The 13,792-nt window shown below is 49.3% G+C and overlaps 46 non-coding genes and 9 pseudogenes across 46 annotated transcripts; all 55 read right to left on the reverse strand.

Annotated features, from left to right (window-relative positions):
• Window positions 1-21: 21 nt before the first annotated feature.
• Window positions 22-140, reverse strand: LOC146327893 (5S ribosomal RNA). The gene has a single exon (XR_014770373.1). It is a non-coding gene; the product is annotated as a 5S ribosomal RNA (ribosomal RNA).
• Window positions 141-274: 134 nt separating this feature from the next.
• Window positions 275-393, reverse strand: LOC146327894 (5S ribosomal RNA). The gene has a single exon (XR_014770550.1). It is a non-coding gene; the product is annotated as a 5S ribosomal RNA (ribosomal RNA).
• A 134-nt stretch (window positions 394-527) lies between these two features.
• Window positions 528-646, reverse strand: LOC146327895 (5S ribosomal RNA). The gene has a single exon (XR_014770374.1). It is a non-coding gene; the product is annotated as a 5S ribosomal RNA (ribosomal RNA).
• A 134-nt stretch (window positions 647-780) lies between these two features.
• LOC146327896 (5S ribosomal RNA) lies at window positions 781-899 on the reverse strand. Its single transcript, XR_014770375.1, has one exon. It is a non-coding gene; the product is annotated as a 5S ribosomal RNA (ribosomal RNA).
• Window positions 900-1,033: 134 nt separating this feature from the next.
• LOC146327897 (5S ribosomal RNA) lies at window positions 1,034-1,152 on the reverse strand (annotated as a pseudogene).
• A 134-nt stretch (window positions 1,153-1,286) lies between these two features.
• LOC146327898 (5S ribosomal RNA) lies at window positions 1,287-1,405 on the reverse strand. Its single transcript, XR_014770507.1, has one exon. It is a non-coding gene; the product is annotated as a 5S ribosomal RNA (ribosomal RNA).
• Window positions 1,406-1,539: 134 nt separating this feature from the next.
• LOC146327899 (5S ribosomal RNA) lies at window positions 1,540-1,658 on the reverse strand. Its single transcript, XR_014770494.1, has one exon. It is a non-coding gene; the product is annotated as a 5S ribosomal RNA (ribosomal RNA).
• Window positions 1,659-1,791: 133 nt separating this feature from the next.
• LOC146327900 (5S ribosomal RNA) lies at window positions 1,792-1,910 on the reverse strand. Its single transcript, XR_014770005.1, has one exon. It is a non-coding gene; the product is annotated as a 5S ribosomal RNA (ribosomal RNA).
• Window positions 1,911-2,044: 134 nt separating this feature from the next.
• Window positions 2,045-2,163, reverse strand: LOC146327901 (5S ribosomal RNA). The gene has a single exon (XR_014770376.1). It is a non-coding gene; the product is annotated as a 5S ribosomal RNA (ribosomal RNA).
• Window positions 2,164-2,297: 134 nt separating this feature from the next.
• LOC146327902 (5S ribosomal RNA) lies at window positions 2,298-2,416 on the reverse strand. Its single transcript, XR_014770377.1, has one exon. It is a non-coding gene; the product is annotated as a 5S ribosomal RNA (ribosomal RNA).
• A 134-nt stretch (window positions 2,417-2,550) lies between these two features.
• LOC146327903 (5S ribosomal RNA) lies at window positions 2,551-2,669 on the reverse strand. The gene has a single exon (XR_014770049.1). It is a non-coding gene; the product is annotated as a 5S ribosomal RNA (ribosomal RNA).
• A 134-nt stretch (window positions 2,670-2,803) lies between these two features.
• Window positions 2,804-2,922, reverse strand: LOC146327904 (5S ribosomal RNA). The gene has a single exon (XR_014770378.1). It is a non-coding gene; the product is annotated as a 5S ribosomal RNA (ribosomal RNA).
• Window positions 2,923-3,037: 115 nt separating this feature from the next.
• LOC146327905 (5S ribosomal RNA) lies at window positions 3,038-3,156 on the reverse strand. The gene has a single exon (XR_014770379.1). It is a non-coding gene; the product is annotated as a 5S ribosomal RNA (ribosomal RNA).
• Window positions 3,157-3,290: 134 nt separating this feature from the next.
• LOC146327906 (5S ribosomal RNA) lies at window positions 3,291-3,409 on the reverse strand. Its single transcript, XR_014770380.1, has one exon. It is a non-coding gene; the product is annotated as a 5S ribosomal RNA (ribosomal RNA).
• Window positions 3,410-3,543: 134 nt separating this feature from the next.
• On the reverse strand, window positions 3,544-3,662 carry LOC146327907 (5S ribosomal RNA). Its single transcript, XR_014770381.1, has one exon. It is a non-coding gene; the product is annotated as a 5S ribosomal RNA (ribosomal RNA).
• A 134-nt stretch (window positions 3,663-3,796) lies between these two features.
• Window positions 3,797-3,915, reverse strand: LOC146327908 (5S ribosomal RNA). The gene has a single exon (XR_014770383.1). It is a non-coding gene; the product is annotated as a 5S ribosomal RNA (ribosomal RNA).
• Window positions 3,916-4,049: 134 nt separating this feature from the next.
• Window positions 4,050-4,168, reverse strand: LOC146327909 (5S ribosomal RNA). The gene has a single exon (XR_014770558.1). It is a non-coding gene; the product is annotated as a 5S ribosomal RNA (ribosomal RNA).
• A 131-nt stretch (window positions 4,169-4,299) lies between these two features.
• LOC146327910 (5S ribosomal RNA) lies at window positions 4,300-4,418 on the reverse strand. The gene has a single exon (XR_014770384.1). It is a non-coding gene; the product is annotated as a 5S ribosomal RNA (ribosomal RNA).
• Window positions 4,419-4,552: 134 nt separating this feature from the next.
• On the reverse strand, window positions 4,553-4,671 carry LOC146327911 (5S ribosomal RNA). The gene has a single exon (XR_014770551.1). It is a non-coding gene; the product is annotated as a 5S ribosomal RNA (ribosomal RNA).
• A 134-nt stretch (window positions 4,672-4,805) lies between these two features.
• LOC146327912 (5S ribosomal RNA) lies at window positions 4,806-4,924 on the reverse strand. Its single transcript, XR_014770385.1, has one exon. It is a non-coding gene; the product is annotated as a 5S ribosomal RNA (ribosomal RNA).
• A 134-nt stretch (window positions 4,925-5,058) lies between these two features.
• LOC146327913 (5S ribosomal RNA) lies at window positions 5,059-5,177 on the reverse strand. Its single transcript, XR_014770386.1, has one exon. It is a non-coding gene; the product is annotated as a 5S ribosomal RNA (ribosomal RNA).
• A 134-nt stretch (window positions 5,178-5,311) lies between these two features.
• Window positions 5,312-5,430, reverse strand: LOC146327914 (5S ribosomal RNA; annotated as a pseudogene).
• Window positions 5,431-5,564: 134 nt separating this feature from the next.
• LOC146327915 (5S ribosomal RNA) lies at window positions 5,565-5,683 on the reverse strand. Its single transcript, XR_014770508.1, has one exon. It is a non-coding gene; the product is annotated as a 5S ribosomal RNA (ribosomal RNA).
• A 134-nt stretch (window positions 5,684-5,817) lies between these two features.
• Window positions 5,818-5,936, reverse strand: LOC146327916 (5S ribosomal RNA). Its single transcript, XR_014770387.1, has one exon. It is a non-coding gene; the product is annotated as a 5S ribosomal RNA (ribosomal RNA).
• A 133-nt stretch (window positions 5,937-6,069) lies between these two features.
• Window positions 6,070-6,188, reverse strand: LOC146327917 (5S ribosomal RNA). Its single transcript, XR_014770388.1, has one exon. It is a non-coding gene; the product is annotated as a 5S ribosomal RNA (ribosomal RNA).
• A 134-nt stretch (window positions 6,189-6,322) lies between these two features.
• On the reverse strand, window positions 6,323-6,441 carry LOC146327918 (5S ribosomal RNA). Its single transcript, XR_014770389.1, has one exon. It is a non-coding gene; the product is annotated as a 5S ribosomal RNA (ribosomal RNA).
• Window positions 6,442-6,575: 134 nt separating this feature from the next.
• LOC146327919 (5S ribosomal RNA) lies at window positions 6,576-6,694 on the reverse strand. The gene has a single exon (XR_014770390.1). It is a non-coding gene; the product is annotated as a 5S ribosomal RNA (ribosomal RNA).
• Window positions 6,695-6,828: 134 nt separating this feature from the next.
• On the reverse strand, window positions 6,829-6,947 carry LOC146327920 (5S ribosomal RNA; annotated as a pseudogene).
• Window positions 6,948-7,081: 134 nt separating this feature from the next.
• On the reverse strand, window positions 7,082-7,200 carry LOC146327921 (5S ribosomal RNA). Its single transcript, XR_014770391.1, has one exon. It is a non-coding gene; the product is annotated as a 5S ribosomal RNA (ribosomal RNA).
• Window positions 7,201-7,333: 133 nt separating this feature from the next.
• On the reverse strand, window positions 7,334-7,452 carry LOC146327922 (5S ribosomal RNA). Its single transcript, XR_014770035.1, has one exon. It is a non-coding gene; the product is annotated as a 5S ribosomal RNA (ribosomal RNA).
• A 135-nt stretch (window positions 7,453-7,587) lies between these two features.
• LOC146327923 (5S ribosomal RNA) lies at window positions 7,588-7,705 on the reverse strand (annotated as a pseudogene).
• Window positions 7,706-7,836: 131 nt separating this feature from the next.
• LOC146327924 (5S ribosomal RNA) lies at window positions 7,837-7,955 on the reverse strand. The gene has a single exon (XR_014770392.1). It is a non-coding gene; the product is annotated as a 5S ribosomal RNA (ribosomal RNA).
• A 132-nt stretch (window positions 7,956-8,087) lies between these two features.
• On the reverse strand, window positions 8,088-8,206 carry LOC146327925 (5S ribosomal RNA). Its single transcript, XR_014770394.1, has one exon. It is a non-coding gene; the product is annotated as a 5S ribosomal RNA (ribosomal RNA).
• A 134-nt stretch (window positions 8,207-8,340) lies between these two features.
• LOC146327926 (5S ribosomal RNA) lies at window positions 8,341-8,459 on the reverse strand. Its single transcript, XR_014770395.1, has one exon. It is a non-coding gene; the product is annotated as a 5S ribosomal RNA (ribosomal RNA).
• Window positions 8,460-8,592: 133 nt separating this feature from the next.
• Window positions 8,593-8,711, reverse strand: LOC146327927 (5S ribosomal RNA). Its single transcript, XR_014770565.1, has one exon. It is a non-coding gene; the product is annotated as a 5S ribosomal RNA (ribosomal RNA).
• Window positions 8,712-8,846: 135 nt separating this feature from the next.
• LOC146327928 (5S ribosomal RNA) lies at window positions 8,847-8,965 on the reverse strand. Its single transcript, XR_014770396.1, has one exon. It is a non-coding gene; the product is annotated as a 5S ribosomal RNA (ribosomal RNA).
• A 133-nt stretch (window positions 8,966-9,098) lies between these two features.
• Window positions 9,099-9,217, reverse strand: LOC146327929 (5S ribosomal RNA). Its single transcript, XR_014770397.1, has one exon. It is a non-coding gene; the product is annotated as a 5S ribosomal RNA (ribosomal RNA).
• A 134-nt stretch (window positions 9,218-9,351) lies between these two features.
• On the reverse strand, window positions 9,352-9,470 carry LOC146327930 (5S ribosomal RNA). Its single transcript, XR_014770398.1, has one exon. It is a non-coding gene; the product is annotated as a 5S ribosomal RNA (ribosomal RNA).
• A 134-nt stretch (window positions 9,471-9,604) lies between these two features.
• On the reverse strand, window positions 9,605-9,723 carry LOC146327931 (5S ribosomal RNA). Its single transcript, XR_014770400.1, has one exon. It is a non-coding gene; the product is annotated as a 5S ribosomal RNA (ribosomal RNA).
• Window positions 9,724-9,855: 132 nt separating this feature from the next.
• On the reverse strand, window positions 9,856-9,974 carry LOC146327932 (5S ribosomal RNA). Its single transcript, XR_014770036.1, has one exon. It is a non-coding gene; the product is annotated as a 5S ribosomal RNA (ribosomal RNA).
• A 134-nt stretch (window positions 9,975-10,108) lies between these two features.
• LOC146327933 (5S ribosomal RNA) lies at window positions 10,109-10,217 on the reverse strand (annotated as a pseudogene).
• Window positions 10,218-10,351: 134 nt separating this feature from the next.
• On the reverse strand, window positions 10,352-10,470 carry LOC146327934 (5S ribosomal RNA). The gene has a single exon (XR_014770401.1). It is a non-coding gene; the product is annotated as a 5S ribosomal RNA (ribosomal RNA).
• Window positions 10,471-10,603: 133 nt separating this feature from the next.
• On the reverse strand, window positions 10,604-10,722 carry LOC146327935 (5S ribosomal RNA; annotated as a pseudogene).
• A 135-nt stretch (window positions 10,723-10,857) lies between these two features.
• LOC146327936 (5S ribosomal RNA) lies at window positions 10,858-10,976 on the reverse strand. The gene has a single exon (XR_014770402.1). It is a non-coding gene; the product is annotated as a 5S ribosomal RNA (ribosomal RNA).
• A 134-nt stretch (window positions 10,977-11,110) lies between these two features.
• On the reverse strand, window positions 11,111-11,229 carry LOC146327937 (5S ribosomal RNA). Its single transcript, XR_014770403.1, has one exon. It is a non-coding gene; the product is annotated as a 5S ribosomal RNA (ribosomal RNA).
• A 134-nt stretch (window positions 11,230-11,363) lies between these two features.
• LOC146327938 (5S ribosomal RNA) lies at window positions 11,364-11,482 on the reverse strand. Its single transcript, XR_014770018.1, has one exon. It is a non-coding gene; the product is annotated as a 5S ribosomal RNA (ribosomal RNA).
• Window positions 11,483-11,616: 134 nt separating this feature from the next.
• On the reverse strand, window positions 11,617-11,725 carry LOC146327939 (5S ribosomal RNA; annotated as a pseudogene).
• Window positions 11,726-11,859: 134 nt separating this feature from the next.
• Window positions 11,860-11,978, reverse strand: LOC146327940 (5S ribosomal RNA). Its single transcript, XR_014770404.1, has one exon. It is a non-coding gene; the product is annotated as a 5S ribosomal RNA (ribosomal RNA).
• A 134-nt stretch (window positions 11,979-12,112) lies between these two features.
• Window positions 12,113-12,231, reverse strand: LOC146327941 (5S ribosomal RNA). The gene has a single exon (XR_014770406.1). It is a non-coding gene; the product is annotated as a 5S ribosomal RNA (ribosomal RNA).
• A 134-nt stretch (window positions 12,232-12,365) lies between these two features.
• Window positions 12,366-12,484, reverse strand: LOC146327942 (5S ribosomal RNA; annotated as a pseudogene).
• Window positions 12,485-12,618: 134 nt separating this feature from the next.
• LOC146327943 (5S ribosomal RNA) lies at window positions 12,619-12,737 on the reverse strand. The gene has a single exon (XR_014770407.1). It is a non-coding gene; the product is annotated as a 5S ribosomal RNA (ribosomal RNA).
• Window positions 12,738-12,871: 134 nt separating this feature from the next.
• On the reverse strand, window positions 12,872-12,990 carry LOC146327944 (5S ribosomal RNA). Its single transcript, XR_014770408.1, has one exon. It is a non-coding gene; the product is annotated as a 5S ribosomal RNA (ribosomal RNA).
• Window positions 12,991-13,105: 115 nt separating this feature from the next.
• Window positions 13,106-13,214, reverse strand: LOC146327945 (5S ribosomal RNA; annotated as a pseudogene).
• Window positions 13,215-13,348: 134 nt separating this feature from the next.
• LOC146327946 (5S ribosomal RNA) lies at window positions 13,349-13,467 on the reverse strand. Its single transcript, XR_014770023.1, has one exon. It is a non-coding gene; the product is annotated as a 5S ribosomal RNA (ribosomal RNA).
• Window positions 13,468-13,601: 134 nt separating this feature from the next.
• Window positions 13,602-13,720, reverse strand: LOC146327947 (5S ribosomal RNA). The gene has a single exon (XR_014770409.1). It is a non-coding gene; the product is annotated as a 5S ribosomal RNA (ribosomal RNA).
• Between the last annotated feature and the right edge of the window lie 72 nt (window positions 13,721-13,792).

Here is a 13,792-nt window from a genome sequence, read left to right on the forward strand (position 1 = left end):
CACGGAATGAGCCTTTCAAAAGGCTTACAACACCTGGTATTCCCAGGAAGTCTCCCATCCAAGTACTAACCAGGCCCGACACTGCTTGGCTTCCGAGATCGGACGAGATCGGGCGTGCTCAGCGTGGTGTGGCCGTAAGCTGCAAGAGCTCGTCAAACTATGCCATTTTGTACATCTCCATCATCTCCATCTCCAAGATAGAAGAATGCCGTGTCTCTTTTTTTGGTTGTGGTCGCTTTTTTTTTTTTGTCACGGCGGAATGAGCCTTTCAAAAGGCTTACAACACCTGGTATTCCCAGGAAGTCTCCCATCCAAGTACTAACCAGGCCCGACACTGCTTGGCTTCCGAGATCGGACGAGATCGGGCGTGCTCAGCGTGGTGTCGCCGTAAGCTGCAAGAGCTCGTCAAACTATGCCATTTTGTACATCTCCATCATCTCCATCTCCAAGATAGAAGAATGCCGTGTCTCTTTTTTTGGTTGTGGTCGCTTTTTTTTTTTTGTCACGGCGGAATGAGCCTTTCAAAAGGCTTACAACACCTGGTATTCCCAGGAAGTCTCCCATCCAAGTACTAACCAGGCCCGACACTGCTTGGCTTCCGAGATCGGACGAGATCGGGCGTGCTCAGCGTGGTGTGGCCGTAAGCTGCAAGAGCTCGTCAAACTATGCCATTTTGTACATCTCCATCATCTCCATCTCCAAGATAGAAGAATGCCGTGTCTCTTTTTTTGGTTGTGGTCGCTTTTTTTTTTTTGTCACGGCGGAATGAGCCTTTCAAAAGGCTTACAACACCTGGTATTCCCAGGAAGTCTCCCATCCAAGTACTAACCAGGCCCGACACTGCTTGGCTTCCGAGATCGGACGAGATCGGGCGTGCTCAGCGTGGTGTGGCCGTAAGCTGCAAGAGCTCGTCAAACTATGCCATTTTGTACATCTCCATCATCTCCATCTCCAAGATAGAAGAATGCCGTGTCTCTTTTTTTGGTTGTGGTCGCTTTTTTTTCTTTGTCACGGCGGAATGAGCCTTTCAAAAGGCTTACAACACCTGGTATTCCCAGGAAGTCTCCCATCCAAGTACTAACCAGGCCCGACACTGCTTGGCTTCCGAGATCGGACGAGATCGGGCGTGCTCACCGTGGTGTGGCCGTAAGTTGCAAGAGCTCGTCAAACTATGCCATTTTGTACATCTCCATCATCTCCATCTCCAAGATAGAAGAATGCCGTGTCTCTTTTTTTGGTTGTGGTCGCTTTTTTTTTTTTGTCACGGCGGAATGAGCCTTTCAAAAGGCTTACAACACCTGGTATTCCCAGGAAGTCTCCCATCCAAGTACTTACCAGGCCCGACACTGCTTGGCTTCCGAGATCGGACGAGATCGGGCGTGCTCAGCGTGGTGTGGCCGTAAGCTGCAAGAGCTCGTCAAACTATGCCATTTTGTACATCTCCATCATCTCCATCTCCAAGATAGAAGAATGCCGTGTCTCTTTTTTTGGTTGTGGTCGCTTTTTTTTTTTTGTCACGGCGGAATGAGCCTTTCGAAAGGCTTACAACACCTGGTATTCCCAGGAAGTCTCCCATCCAAGTACTAACCAGGCCCGACACTGCTTGGCTTCCGAGATCGGACGAGATCGGGCGTGCTCAGCGTGGTGTGGACGTAAGCTGCAAGAGCTCGTCAAACTATGCCATTTTGTACATCTCCATCATCTCCATCTCCAAGATACAAGAATGCCGTGTCTCTTCTTTTGGTTGTGGTCGCTTTTTTTTTTTGTCACGGCGGAATGAGCCTTTCAAAAGGCTTACAACACCTGGTATTCCCAGGAAGTCTCCCATCCAAGTACTAACCAGGCCCGACACTGCTTGGCTTCCGAGATCGGACGAGATCAGGCGTGCTCAGCGTGGTGTGGCCGTAAGCTGCAAGAGCTCGTCAAACTATGCCATTTTGTACATCTCCATCATCTCCATCTCCAAGATAGAAGAATGCCGTGTCTCTTTTTTTGGTTGTGGTCGCTTTTTTTTTTTTGTCACGGCGGAATGAGCTTTTCAAAAGGCTTACAACACCTGGTATTCCCAGGAAGTCTCCCATCCAAGTACTAACCAGGCCCGACACTGCTTGGCTTCCGAGATCGGACGAGATCGGGCGTGCTCAGCGTGGTGTGGCCGTAAGCTGCAAGAGCTCGTCAAACTATGCCATTTTGTACATCTCCATCATCTCCATCTCCAAGATAGAAGAATGCCGTGTCTCTTTTTTTGGTTGTGGTCGCTTTTTTTTTTTTGTCACGGCGGAATGAGCCTTTCAAAAGGCTTACAACACCTGGTATTCCCAGGAAGTCTCCCATCCAAGTACTAACCAGGCCCGACACTGCTTGGCTTCCGAGATCGGACGAGATCGGGCGTGCTCAGCGTGGTGTGGCCGTAAGCTGCAAGAGCTCGTCAAACTATGCCATTTTGTACATCTCCATCATCTCCATCGCCAAGATAGAAGAATGCCGTGTCTCTTTTTTTGGTTGTGGTCGCTTTTTTTTTGTTGTCACAGCGGAATGAGCCTTTCAAAAGGCTTACAACACCTGGTATTCCCAGGAAGTCTCCCATCCAAGTACTAACCAGGCCCGACACTGCTTGGCTTCCGAGATCGGACGAGATCGGGCGTGCTGAGCGTGGTGTCGCCGTAAGCTGCAAGAGCTCGTCAAACTATGCCATTTTGTACATCTCCATCATCTCCATCTCCAAGATAGAAGAATGCCGTGTCTCTTTTTTTGGTTGTGGTCGCTTTTTTTTTTTTGTCACGGCGGAATGAGCCTTTCAAAAGGCTTACAACACCTGGTATTCCCAGGAAGTCTCCCATCCAAGTACTAACCAGGCCCGACACTGCTTGGCTTCCGAGATCGGACGAGATCGGGCGTGCTCAGCGTGGTGTGGCCGTAAGCTGCAAGAGCTCGTCAAACTATGCCATTTTGTACATCTCCATCATCTCCATCTCCAAGATAGAAGAATGCCGTGTCTCTTTTTTTTTTTTGTCACGGCGGAATGAGCCTTTCAAAAGGCTTACAACACCTGGTATTCCCAGGAAGTCTCCCATCCAAGTACTAACCAGGCCCGACACTGCTTGGCTTCCGAGATCGGACGAGATCGGGCGTGCTCAGCGTGGTGTGGCCGTAAGCTGCAACAGCACGTCAAACTATGCCATTTTGTACATCTCCATCATCTCCATCTCCAAGATAGAAGAATGCCGTGTCTCTTTTTTTGGTTGTGGTCGCTTTTTTTTTTTTGTCACGGCGGAATGAGCCTTTCAAAAGGCTTACAACACCTGGTATTCCCAGGAAGTCTCCCATCCAAGTACTAACCAGGCCCGACACTGCTTGGCTTCCGAGATCGGACGAGATCGGGCGTGCTCAGCGTGGTGTGGCCGTAAGCTGCAACAGCACGTCAAACTATGCCATTTTGTACATCTCCATCATCTCCATCTCCAAGATAGAAGAATGCCGTGTCTCTTTTTTTGGTTGTGGTCGCTTTTTTTTTTTTGTCACGGCGGAATGAGCCTTTCAAAAGGCTTACAACACCTGGTATTCCCAGGAAGTCTCCCATCCAAGTACTAACCAGGCCCGACACTGCTTGGCTTCCGAGATCGGACGAGATCGGGCGTGCTCAGCGTGGTGTGGCCGTAAGCTGCAACAGCTCGTCAAACTATGCAATTTTGTACATCTCCATCATCTCCATCTCCAAGATGGAAGAATGCCGTGTCTCTTTTTTTGGTTGTGGTCGCTTTTTTTTTTTTGTCACGGCGGAATGAGCCTTTCAAAAGGCTTACAACACCTGGTATTCCCAGGAAGTCTCCCATCCAAGTACTAACCAGGCCCGACACTGCTTGGCTTCCGAGATCGGACGAGATCGGGCGTGCTCAGCGTGGTGTGGCCGTAAGCTGCAAGAGCTCGTCAAACTATGCCATTTTGTACATCTCCATCATCTCCATCTCCAAGATAGAAGAATGCCGTGTCTCTTTTTTTGGTTGTGGTCGCTTTTTTTTTTTTGTCACGGCGGAACGAGCCTTTCAAAAGGCTTACAACACCTGGTATTCCTAGGAAGTCTCCCATCCAAGTACTAACCAGGCCCGACACTGCTTGGCTTCCGAGATCGGACGAGATCGGGCGTGCTCAGCGTGGTGTGGCCGTAAGCTGCAACAGCTTGTCAAACTATGCCATTTTGTACATCTCCATCATCTCCATCTCCAAGATAGAAGAATGCCGTGTCTCTTTTTTTGGTTGTGGTTGCTTTTTTTTTGTTGTCACGGAATGAGCCTTTCAAAAGGCTTACAACACCTGGTATTCCCAGGAAGTCTCCCATCCAAGTACTAACCAGGCCCGACACTGCTTGGCTTCCGAGATCGGACGAGATCGGGCGTGCTCAGCGTGGTGTGGCCGTAAGCTGCAAGAGCTCGTCAAACTATGCCATTTTGTACATCTCCATCATCTCCATCTCCAAGATAGAAGAATGCCGTGTCTCTTTTTTTGGTTGTGGTCGCTTTTTTTTTTTTGTCACGGCGGAATGAGCCTTTCAAAAGGCTTACAACACCTGGTATTCCCAGGAAGTCTCCCATCCAAGTACTAACCAGGCCCGACACTGCTTGGCTTCCGAGATCGGACGAGATCGGGCGTGCTCAGCGTGGTGTCGCCGTAAGCTGCAAGAGCTCGTCAAACTATGCCATTTTGTACATCTCCATCATCTCCATCTCCAAGATAGAAGAATGCCGTGTCTCTTTTTTTGGTTGTGGTCGCTTTTTTTTTTTTGTCACGGCGGAATGAGCCTTTCAAAAGGCTTACAACACCTGGTATTCCCAGGAAGTCTCCCATCCAAGTACTAACCAGGCCCGACACTGCTTGGCTTCCGAGATCGGACGAGATCGGGCGTGCTCAGCGTGGTGTGGCCGTAAGCTGCAAGAGCTCGTCAAACTATGCCATTTTGTACATCTCCATCATCTCCATCTCCAAGATAGAAGAATGCCGTGTCTCTTTTTTTGGTTGTGGTCGCTTTTTTTTTTTTGTCACGGTGGAATGAGCCTTTCAAAAGGCTTACAACACCTGGTATTCCCAGGAAGTCTCCCATCCAAGTACTAACCAGGCCCGACACTGCTTGGCTTCCGAGATCGGACGAGATCGGGCGTGCTCAGCGTGGTGTGGCCGTAAGCTGCAAGAGCTCGTCAAACTATGCCATTTTGTACATCTCCATCATCTCCATCTCCAAGATAGAAGAATGCCGTGTCTCTTTTTTTGGTTGTGGTCGCTTTTTTTTCTTTGTCACGTCGGAATGAGCCTTTCAAAAGGCTTACAACACCTGGTATTCCCAGGAAGTCTCCCATCCAAGTACTAACCAGGCCCGACACTGCTTGGCTTCCGAGATCGGACGAGATCGGGCGTGCTCACCGTGGTGTGGCCGTAAGTTGCAAGAGCTCGTCAAACTATGCCATTTTGTACATCTCCATCATCTCCATCTCCAAGATAGAAGAATGCCGTGTCTCTTTTTTTGGTTGTGGTCGCTTTTTTTTTTTTGTCACGGCGGAATGAGCCTTTCAAAAGGCTTACAACACCTGGTATTCCCAGGAAGTCTCCCATCCAAGTACTTACCAGGCCCGACACTGCTTGGCTTCCGAGATCGGACGAGATCGGGCGTGCTCAGCGTGGTGTGGCCGTAAGCTGCAAGAGCTCGTCAAACTATGCCATTTTGTACATCTCCATCATCTCCATCTCCAAGATAGAAGAATGCCGTGTCTCTTTTTTTGGTTGTGGTCGCTTTTTTTTTTTTGTCACGGCGGAATGAGCCTTTCAAAAGGCTTACAACACCTGGTATTCCCAGGAAGTCTCCCATCCAAGTACTAACCAGGCCCGACACTGCTTGGCTTCCGAGATCGGACGAGATCGGGCGTGCTCAGCGTGGTGTGGCCGTAAGCTGCAAGAGCTCGTCAAACTATGCCATTTTGTACATCTCCATCATCTCCATCTCCAAGATACAAGAATGCCGTGTCTCTTCTTTTGGTTGTGGTCGCTTTTTTTTTTTGTCACGGCGGAATGAGCCTTTCAAAAGGCTTACAACACCTGGTATTCCCAGGAAGTCTCCCATCCAAGTACTAACCAGGCCCGACACTGCTTGGCTTCCGAGATCGGACGAGATCGGGCGTGCTCAGCGTGGTGTGGCCGTAAGCTGCAAGAGCTCGTCAAACTATGCCATTTTGTACATCTCCATCATCTCCATCTCCAAGATAGAAGAATGCCGTGTCTCTTTTTTTGGTTGTGGTCGCTTTTTTTTTTTTGTCACGGCGGAATGAGCCTTTCAAAAGGCTTACAACACCTGGTATTCCCAGGAAGTCTCCCATCCAAGTACTAACCAGGCCCGACACTGCTTGGCTTCCGAGATCGGACGAGATCGGGCGTGCTCAGCGTGGTGTGGCCGTAAGCTGCAAGAGCTCGTCAAACTATGCCATTTTGTACATCTCCATCATCTCCATCTCCAAGATAGAAGAATGCCGTGTCTCTTTTTTTGGTTGTGGTCGCTTTTTTTTTTTTGTCACGGCGGAATGAGCCTTTCAAAAGGCTTACAACACCTGGTATTCCCAGGAAGTCTCCCATCCAAGTACTAACCAGGCCCGACACTGCTTGGCTTCCGAGATCGGACGAGATCGGGCGTGCTCAGCGTGGTGTGGCCGTAAGCTGCAACAGCTCGTCAAACTATGCCATTTTGTACATCTCCATCATCTCCATCTCCAAGATAGAAGAATGCCGTGTCTCTTTTTTTGGTTGTGGTCGCTTTTTTTTTTTTGTCACGGCGGAATGAGCCTTTCAAAAGGCTTACAACACCTGGTATTCCCAGGAAGTCTCCCATCCAAGTACTAACGAGGCCGGACACTGCTTGGCTTCCGAGATCGGACGAGATCGGGCGTGCTCAGCGTGGTGTGGCCGTAAGCTGCAACAGCTCGTCAAACTATGCCATTTTGTACATCTCCATCATCTCCATCTCCAAGATAGAAGAATGCCGTGTCTCTTTTTTTGGTTGTGGTCGCTTTTTTTTTTTTGTCACGGCGGAATGAGCCTTTCAAAAGGCTTACAACACCTGGTATTCCCAGGAAGTCTCCCATCCAAGTACTAACCAGGCCCGACACTGCTTGGCTTCCGAGATCGGACGAGATCGGGCGTGCTCAGCGTGGTGTGGCCGTAAGCTGCAAGAGCTCGTCAAACTATGCCATTTTGTACATCTCCATCATCTCCATCTCCAAGATAGAAGAATGCCGTGTCTCTTTTTTTGGTTGTGGTCCCTTTTTTTTTTTGTCACGGCGGAATGAGCCTTTCAAAAGGCTTACAACACCTGGTATTCCCAGGAAGTCTCCCATCCAAGTACTAACCAGGCCCGACACTGCTTGGCTTCCGAGATCGGACGAGATCGGGCGTGCTCAGCGTGGTGTAGCCGTTAGCTGCAACAGCTCGTCAAACTATACCATTTTGTACATCTCCATCATCTCCATCTCCAAGATAGAAGAATGCCGTGTCTCTTTTTTTTGGTTGTGGTCGCTTTTTTTTTTTTGTCACGGCGGAATGAGCCTTTCAAAAGGCTTACAACACCTGGTATTCCCAGGAAGTCTCCCATCCAAGTACTCACCAGGCCGACACTGCTTGGCTTCCGAGATCGCACAAGATCGGGCGTGCTCAGCATGGTGTGGCCGTAAGCTGCAACAGCTCATCAAACTATGCCATTTTGTACATCTCCATCATCTCCATCTCCAAGATAGAAGAATGCTGTGTCTCTTTTTTTGGTTGTGGTTGCTTTTTTTTTGTTGTCACGGAACGAGCCTTTCGAAAGGCTTACAACACCTGGTATTCCCAGGAAGTCTCCCATCCAAGTACTAACCAGGCCCGACACTGCTTGGCTTCCGAGATCGGACGAGATCGGGCGTGCTCAGCGTGGTGTGGCCGTAAGCTGCAAGAGCTCGTCAAACTATGCCATTTTGTACATCTCCATCATCTCCATCTCCAAGATAGAAGAATGCCGTGTCTTTTTTTGGTTGTGGTCGCTTTTTTTTTTTTGTCACAGCGGAATGAGCCTTTCAAAAGGCTTACAACACCTGGTATTCCCAGGAAGTCTCCCATCCAAGTACTAACCAGGCCCGACACTGCTTGGCTTCCGAGATCGGACGAGATCGGGCGTGCTCAGCGTGGTGTGGCCGTAAGCTGCAAGAGCTCGTCAAACTATGCCATTTTGTACATCTCCATCATCTCCATCTCCAAGATAGAAGAATGCCGTGTCTCTTTTTTTGGTTGTGGTCGCTTTTTTTTTTTTGTCACGGCGGAATGAGCCTTTCAAAAGGCTTACAACACCTGGTATTCCCAGGAAGTCTCCCATCCAAGTACTAACCAGGCCCGACACTGCTTGGCTTCCGAGATCGGACGAGATCGGGCGTGCTCAGCGTGGTGTGGCCGTAAGCTGCAAGAGCTCGTCAAACTATGCCATTTTGTACATCTCCATCATCTCCATCTCCAAGATAGAAGAATGCCGTGTCTCTTTTTTTGGTTGTGGTCCCTTTTTTTTTTTGTCACGGCGGAATGAGCCTTTCAAAAGGCTTACAACACCTGGTATTCCCAGGAAGTCTCCCATCCAAGTACTAACCAGGCCCGACACTGCTTGGCTTCCGAGATCGGACGAGATCGGGCGTGCTCAGCGTGGTGTGGCCGTTAGCTGCAACAGCTCGTCAAACTATACCATTTTGTACATCTCCATCATCTCCATCTCCAAGATAGAAGAATGCCGTGTCTCTTTTTTTTGGTTGTGGTCGCTTTTTTTTTTTTGTCACGGCGGAATGAGCCTTTCAAAAGGCTTACAACACCTGGTATTCCCAGGAAGTCTCCCATCCAAGTACTAACCAGGCCCGACACTGCTTGGCTTCCGAGATCGGACGAGATCGGGCGTGCTCAGCGTGGTGTGGCCGTAAGCTGCAACAGCTCGTCAAACTATGCCATTTTGTACATCTCCATCATCTCCATCTCCAAGATAGAAGAATGCCGTGTCTCTTCTTTTGGTTGTGGTCGCTTTTTTTTTGTGTCACGGCGGAATGAGCCTTTCAAAAGGCTTACAACACCTGGTATTCCCAGGAAGTCTCCCATCCAAGTACTAACCAGGCCCGACACTGCTTGGCTTCCGAGATCGGACGAGATCGGGCGTGCTCAGCGTGGTGTGGCCGTAAGCTGTAAGAGCTCGTCAAACTATGCCATTTTGTACATCTCCATCATCTCCATCTCCAAGATAGAAGAATGACGTGTCTCTTTTTTTGGTTGTGGTCGCTTTTTTTTTTTTGTCACGGCGGAATGAGCCTTTCAAAAGGCTTACAACACCTGGTATTCCCAGGAAGTCTCCCATCCAAGTACTAACCAGGCCCGACACTGCTTGGCTTCCGAGATCGGACGAGATCGGGCGTGCTCAGCGTGGTGTGGCCGTAAGCTGCAAGAGCTCGTCAAACTATGCCATTTTGTACATCTCCATCATCTCCATCTCCAAGATAGAAGAATGCCGTGTCTCTTTTTTTGGTTGTGGTCGCTTTTTTTTTTTTGTCACGGCGGAATGAGCCTTTCAAAAGGCTTACAACACCTGGTATTCCCAGGAAGTCTCCCATCCAAGTACTAACCAGGCCCGACACTGCTTGGCTTCCGAGATCGGACGAGATCGGGCGTGCTCAGCGTGGTGTGGCCGTAAGCTGCAACAGCTCGTCAAACTATGCCATTTTGTACATCTCCATCATCTCCATCTCCAAGATAGAAGAATGCCGTGTCTCTTTTTTTGGTTGTGGTTGCTTTTTTTTTTGTTGTCACGGAATGAGCCTTTCAAAAGGCTTACAACACCTGGTATTCCCAGGAAGTCTCCCATCCAAGTACTAACCAGGCCCGACACTTCTTGGCTTCCGAGATCGGACGAGATCGGGCGTGCTCAGCGTGGTGTGGCCGTAAGCTGCAAGAGCTCGTCAAACTATGCCATTTTGTACATCTCCATCATCTCCATCTCCAAGATAGAAGAATGCCGTGTCTCTTTTTTTGGTTGTGGTCGCTTTTTTTTTTTTGTCACGGCGGAATGAGCCTTTCAAAAGGCTTACAACACCTGGTATTCCCAGGAAGTCTCCCATCCAAGTACTAACCAGGCCCGACACTGCTTGGCTTCCGAGATCGGGCGTGCTCAGCGTGGTGTGGCCGTAAGCTGCAAGAGCTCGTCAAACTATGCCATTTTGTACATCTCCATCATCTCCATCTCCAAGATAGAAGAATGCCGTGTCTCTTTTTTTGGTTGTGGTCGCTTTTTTTTTTTTGTCACGGCGGAATGAGCCTTTCAAAAGGCTTACAACACCTGGTATTCCCAGGAAGTCTCCCATCCAAGTACTAACCAGGCCCGACACTGCTTGGCTTCCGAGATCGGACGAGATCGGGCGTGCTCAGCGTGGTGTGGCCGTAAGCTGCAAGAGCTCGTCAAACTATGCCATTTTGTACATCTCCATCATCTCCATCTCCAAGATAGAAGAATGCCGTGTCTCTTTTTTTGGTTGTGGTCCCTTTTTTTTTTTGTCACGGCGGAATGAGCCTTTCAAAAGGCTTACAACACCTGGTATTCCCAGGAAGTCTCCCATCCAAGTACTAACGAGGCCCGACACTGCTTGGCTTCCGAGATCGGACGAGATCGGGCGTGCTCAGCGTGGTGTGGCCGTAAGCTGCAACAGCTCGTCAAACTATGCCATTTTGTACATCTCCATCATCTCCATCTCCAAGATAGAAGAATGCCGTGTCTCTTTTTTTTGGTTGTGGTCGCTTTTTTTTTTTTGTCACGGCGGAATGAGCCTTTCAAAAGGCTTACAACACCTGGTATTCCCAGGAAGTCTCCCATCCAAGTACTAACCAGGCCCGACACTGCTTGGCTTCCGAGATCGGACGAGATCGGGCGTGCTCAGCGTGGTGTGGCCGTAAGCTGCAACAGCTCGTCAAACTATGCCATTTTGTACATCTCCATCATCTCCATCTCCAAGATAGAAGAATGCCGTGTCTCTTTTTTTGGTTGTGGTCGCTTTTTTTTTTTTGTCACGGCGGAATGAGCCTTTCAAAAGGCTTACAACACCTGGTATTCCCAGGAAGTCTCCCATCCAAGTACTAACCAGGCCCGACACTGCTTGGCTTCCGAGATCGGACGAGATCGGGCGTGCTCAGCGTGGTGTGGCCGTAAGCTGCAAGAGCTCGTCAAACTATGCCATTTTGTACATCTCCATCATCTCCATCTCCAAGATAGAAGAATGCCGTGTCTCTTTTTTTGGTTGTGGTCGCTTTTTTTTTTTTGTCACGGCGGAATGAGCCTTTCAAAAGGCTTACAACACCTGGTATTCCCAGGAAGTCTCCCATCCAAATACTAACCAGGCCCGACACTGCTTGGCTTCCGAGATCGGACGAGATCGGGCGTGCTCAGCGTGGTGTGGCCGTAAGCTGCAAGAGCTTGTCAAACTATGCCATTTTGTACATCTCCATCATCTCCATCTCCAAGATAGAAGAATGCCGTGTCTCTTTTTTTGGTTGTGGTCGCTTTTTTTTTTTTGTCACGGCGGAATGAGCCTTTCAAAAGGCTTACAACACCTGGTATTCCCAGGAAGTCTCCCATCCAAGTACTAACCAGGCCCGACACTGCTTGGCTTCCGAGATCGGGCGTGCTCAGCGTGGTGTGGCCGTAAGCTGCAAGAGCTCGTCAAACTATGCCATTTTGTACATCTCCATCATCTCCATCTCCAAGATAGAAGAATGCCGTGTCTCTTTTTTTGGTTGTGGTCGCTTTTTTTTTTTTGTCACGGCGGAATGAGCCTTTCAAAAGGCTTACAACACCTGGTATTCCCAGGAAGTCTCCCATCCAAGTACTAACCAGGCCCGACACTGCTTGGCTTCCGAGATCGGACGAGATCGGGCGTGCTCAGCGTGGTGTGGCCGTAAGCTGCAACAGCTCGTCAAACTATGCCATTTTGTACATCTCCATCATCTCCATCTCCAAGATAGAAGAATGCCGTGTCTCTTTTTTTGGTTGTGGTCGCTTTTTTTTTTTTGTCACGGCGGAACGAGCCTTTCAAAAGGCTTACAACACCTGGTATTCCCAGGAAGTCTCCCATCCAAGTACTAACCAGGCCCGACACTGCTTGGCTTCCGAGATCGGACGAGATCGGGCGTGCTCAGCGTGGTGTGGCCGTAAGCTGCAAGAGCTCGTCAAACTATGCCATTTTGTACATCTCCATCATCTCCATCTCCAAGATAGAAGAATGCCGTGTCTCTTTTTTTGGTTGTGGTTGCTTTTTTTTTTTTGTCACGGCGGAATGAGCCTTTCAAAAGGCTTACAACACCTGGTATTCCCAGGAAGTCTCCCATCCAAGTACTAACCAGGCCCGACACTACTTGGCTTCCGAGATCGGACGAGATCTGGCGTGCTCAGCGTGGTGTGGCCGTAAGCTGCAACAGCTCGTCAAACTATGCCATTTTGTACATCTCCATCATCTCCATCTCCAAGATAGAAGAATGCCGTGTCTCTTTTTTTGGTTGTGGTCGCTCTTTTTTTTTTGTCACGGCGGAACGAGCCTTTCAAAAGGCTTACAACACCTGGTATTCCCAGGAAGTCTCCCATCCAAGTACTAACCAGGCCCGACACTGCTTGGCTTCCGAGATCGGACGAGATCGGGCGTGCTCAGCGTGGTGTGGCCGTAAGCTGCAAGAGCTCGTCAAACTATGCCATTTTGTACATCTCCATCATCTCCATCTCCAAGATAGAAGAATGCCGTGTCTCTTTTTTTGGTTGTGGTCGCTTTTTTTTTTTTGTCACGGCGGAACGAGCCTTTCAAAAGGCTTACAACACCTGGTATTCCCAGGAAGTCTCCCATCCAAGTACTAACCAGGCCCGACACTGCTTGGCTTCCGAGATCGGACGAGATCGGGCGTGCTCAGCGTGGTGTGGCCGTAAGCTGCAATAGCTCGTCAAACTATGCCATTTTGTACATCTCCATCATCTCCATCTCCAAGATAGAAGAATGCCGTGTCTCTTTTTTTTTTTTGTCACGGCGGAATGAGCCTTTCAAAAGGCTTACAACACCTGGTATTCCCAGGAAGTCTCCCATCCAAGTACTAACCAGGCCCGACACTGCTTGGCTTCCGAGATCGGACGTGCTCAGCGTGGTGTGGCCGTAAGCTGCAAGAGCTCGTCAAACTATGCCATTTTGTACATCTCCATCATCTCCATCTCCAAGATAGAAGAATGCCGTGTCTCTTTTTTTGGTTGTGGTCGCTTTTTTTTTTTTGTCACGGCGGAATGAGCCTTTCAAAAGGCTTACAACACCTGGTATTCCCAGGAAGTCTCCCATCCAAGTACTAACCAGGCCCGACACTACTTGGCTTCCGAGATCAGACGAGATCGGGCGTGCTCAGCGTGGTGTGGCCGTAAGCTGCAAGAGCTCGTCAAACTATGCCATTTTGTACATCTCCATCATCTCCATCTCCAAGATACAAGAATGCCGTGTCTCTTTTTTTGGTTGTGGTCGCTTTTTTTTTTTTGTCACGGCGGAACGAGCCTTTCAAAAGGCTTACAACACCTGGTATTCCCAGGAAGTCTCCCATCCAAGTACTAACCAGGCCCGACACTGCTTGGCTTCCGAGATCGGACGAGATCGGGCGTGCTCAGCGTGGTGTGGCCGTAAGCTGCAACAGCTCGTCAAACTATGCCATTTTGTACATCTCCATCATCTCCATCTCCAAGATAGAAGAATGCCGT

This window comes from Lutjanus erythropterus, chromosome 4 (genome assembly GCF_056507025.1).
Source record: "Lutjanus erythropterus isolate fLutEry1 chromosome 4, fLutEry1.hap2, whole genome shotgun sequence".
NCBI lineage: Eukaryota > Metazoa > Chordata > Actinopteri > Lutjaniformes > Lutjanidae > Lutjanus > Lutjanus erythropterus.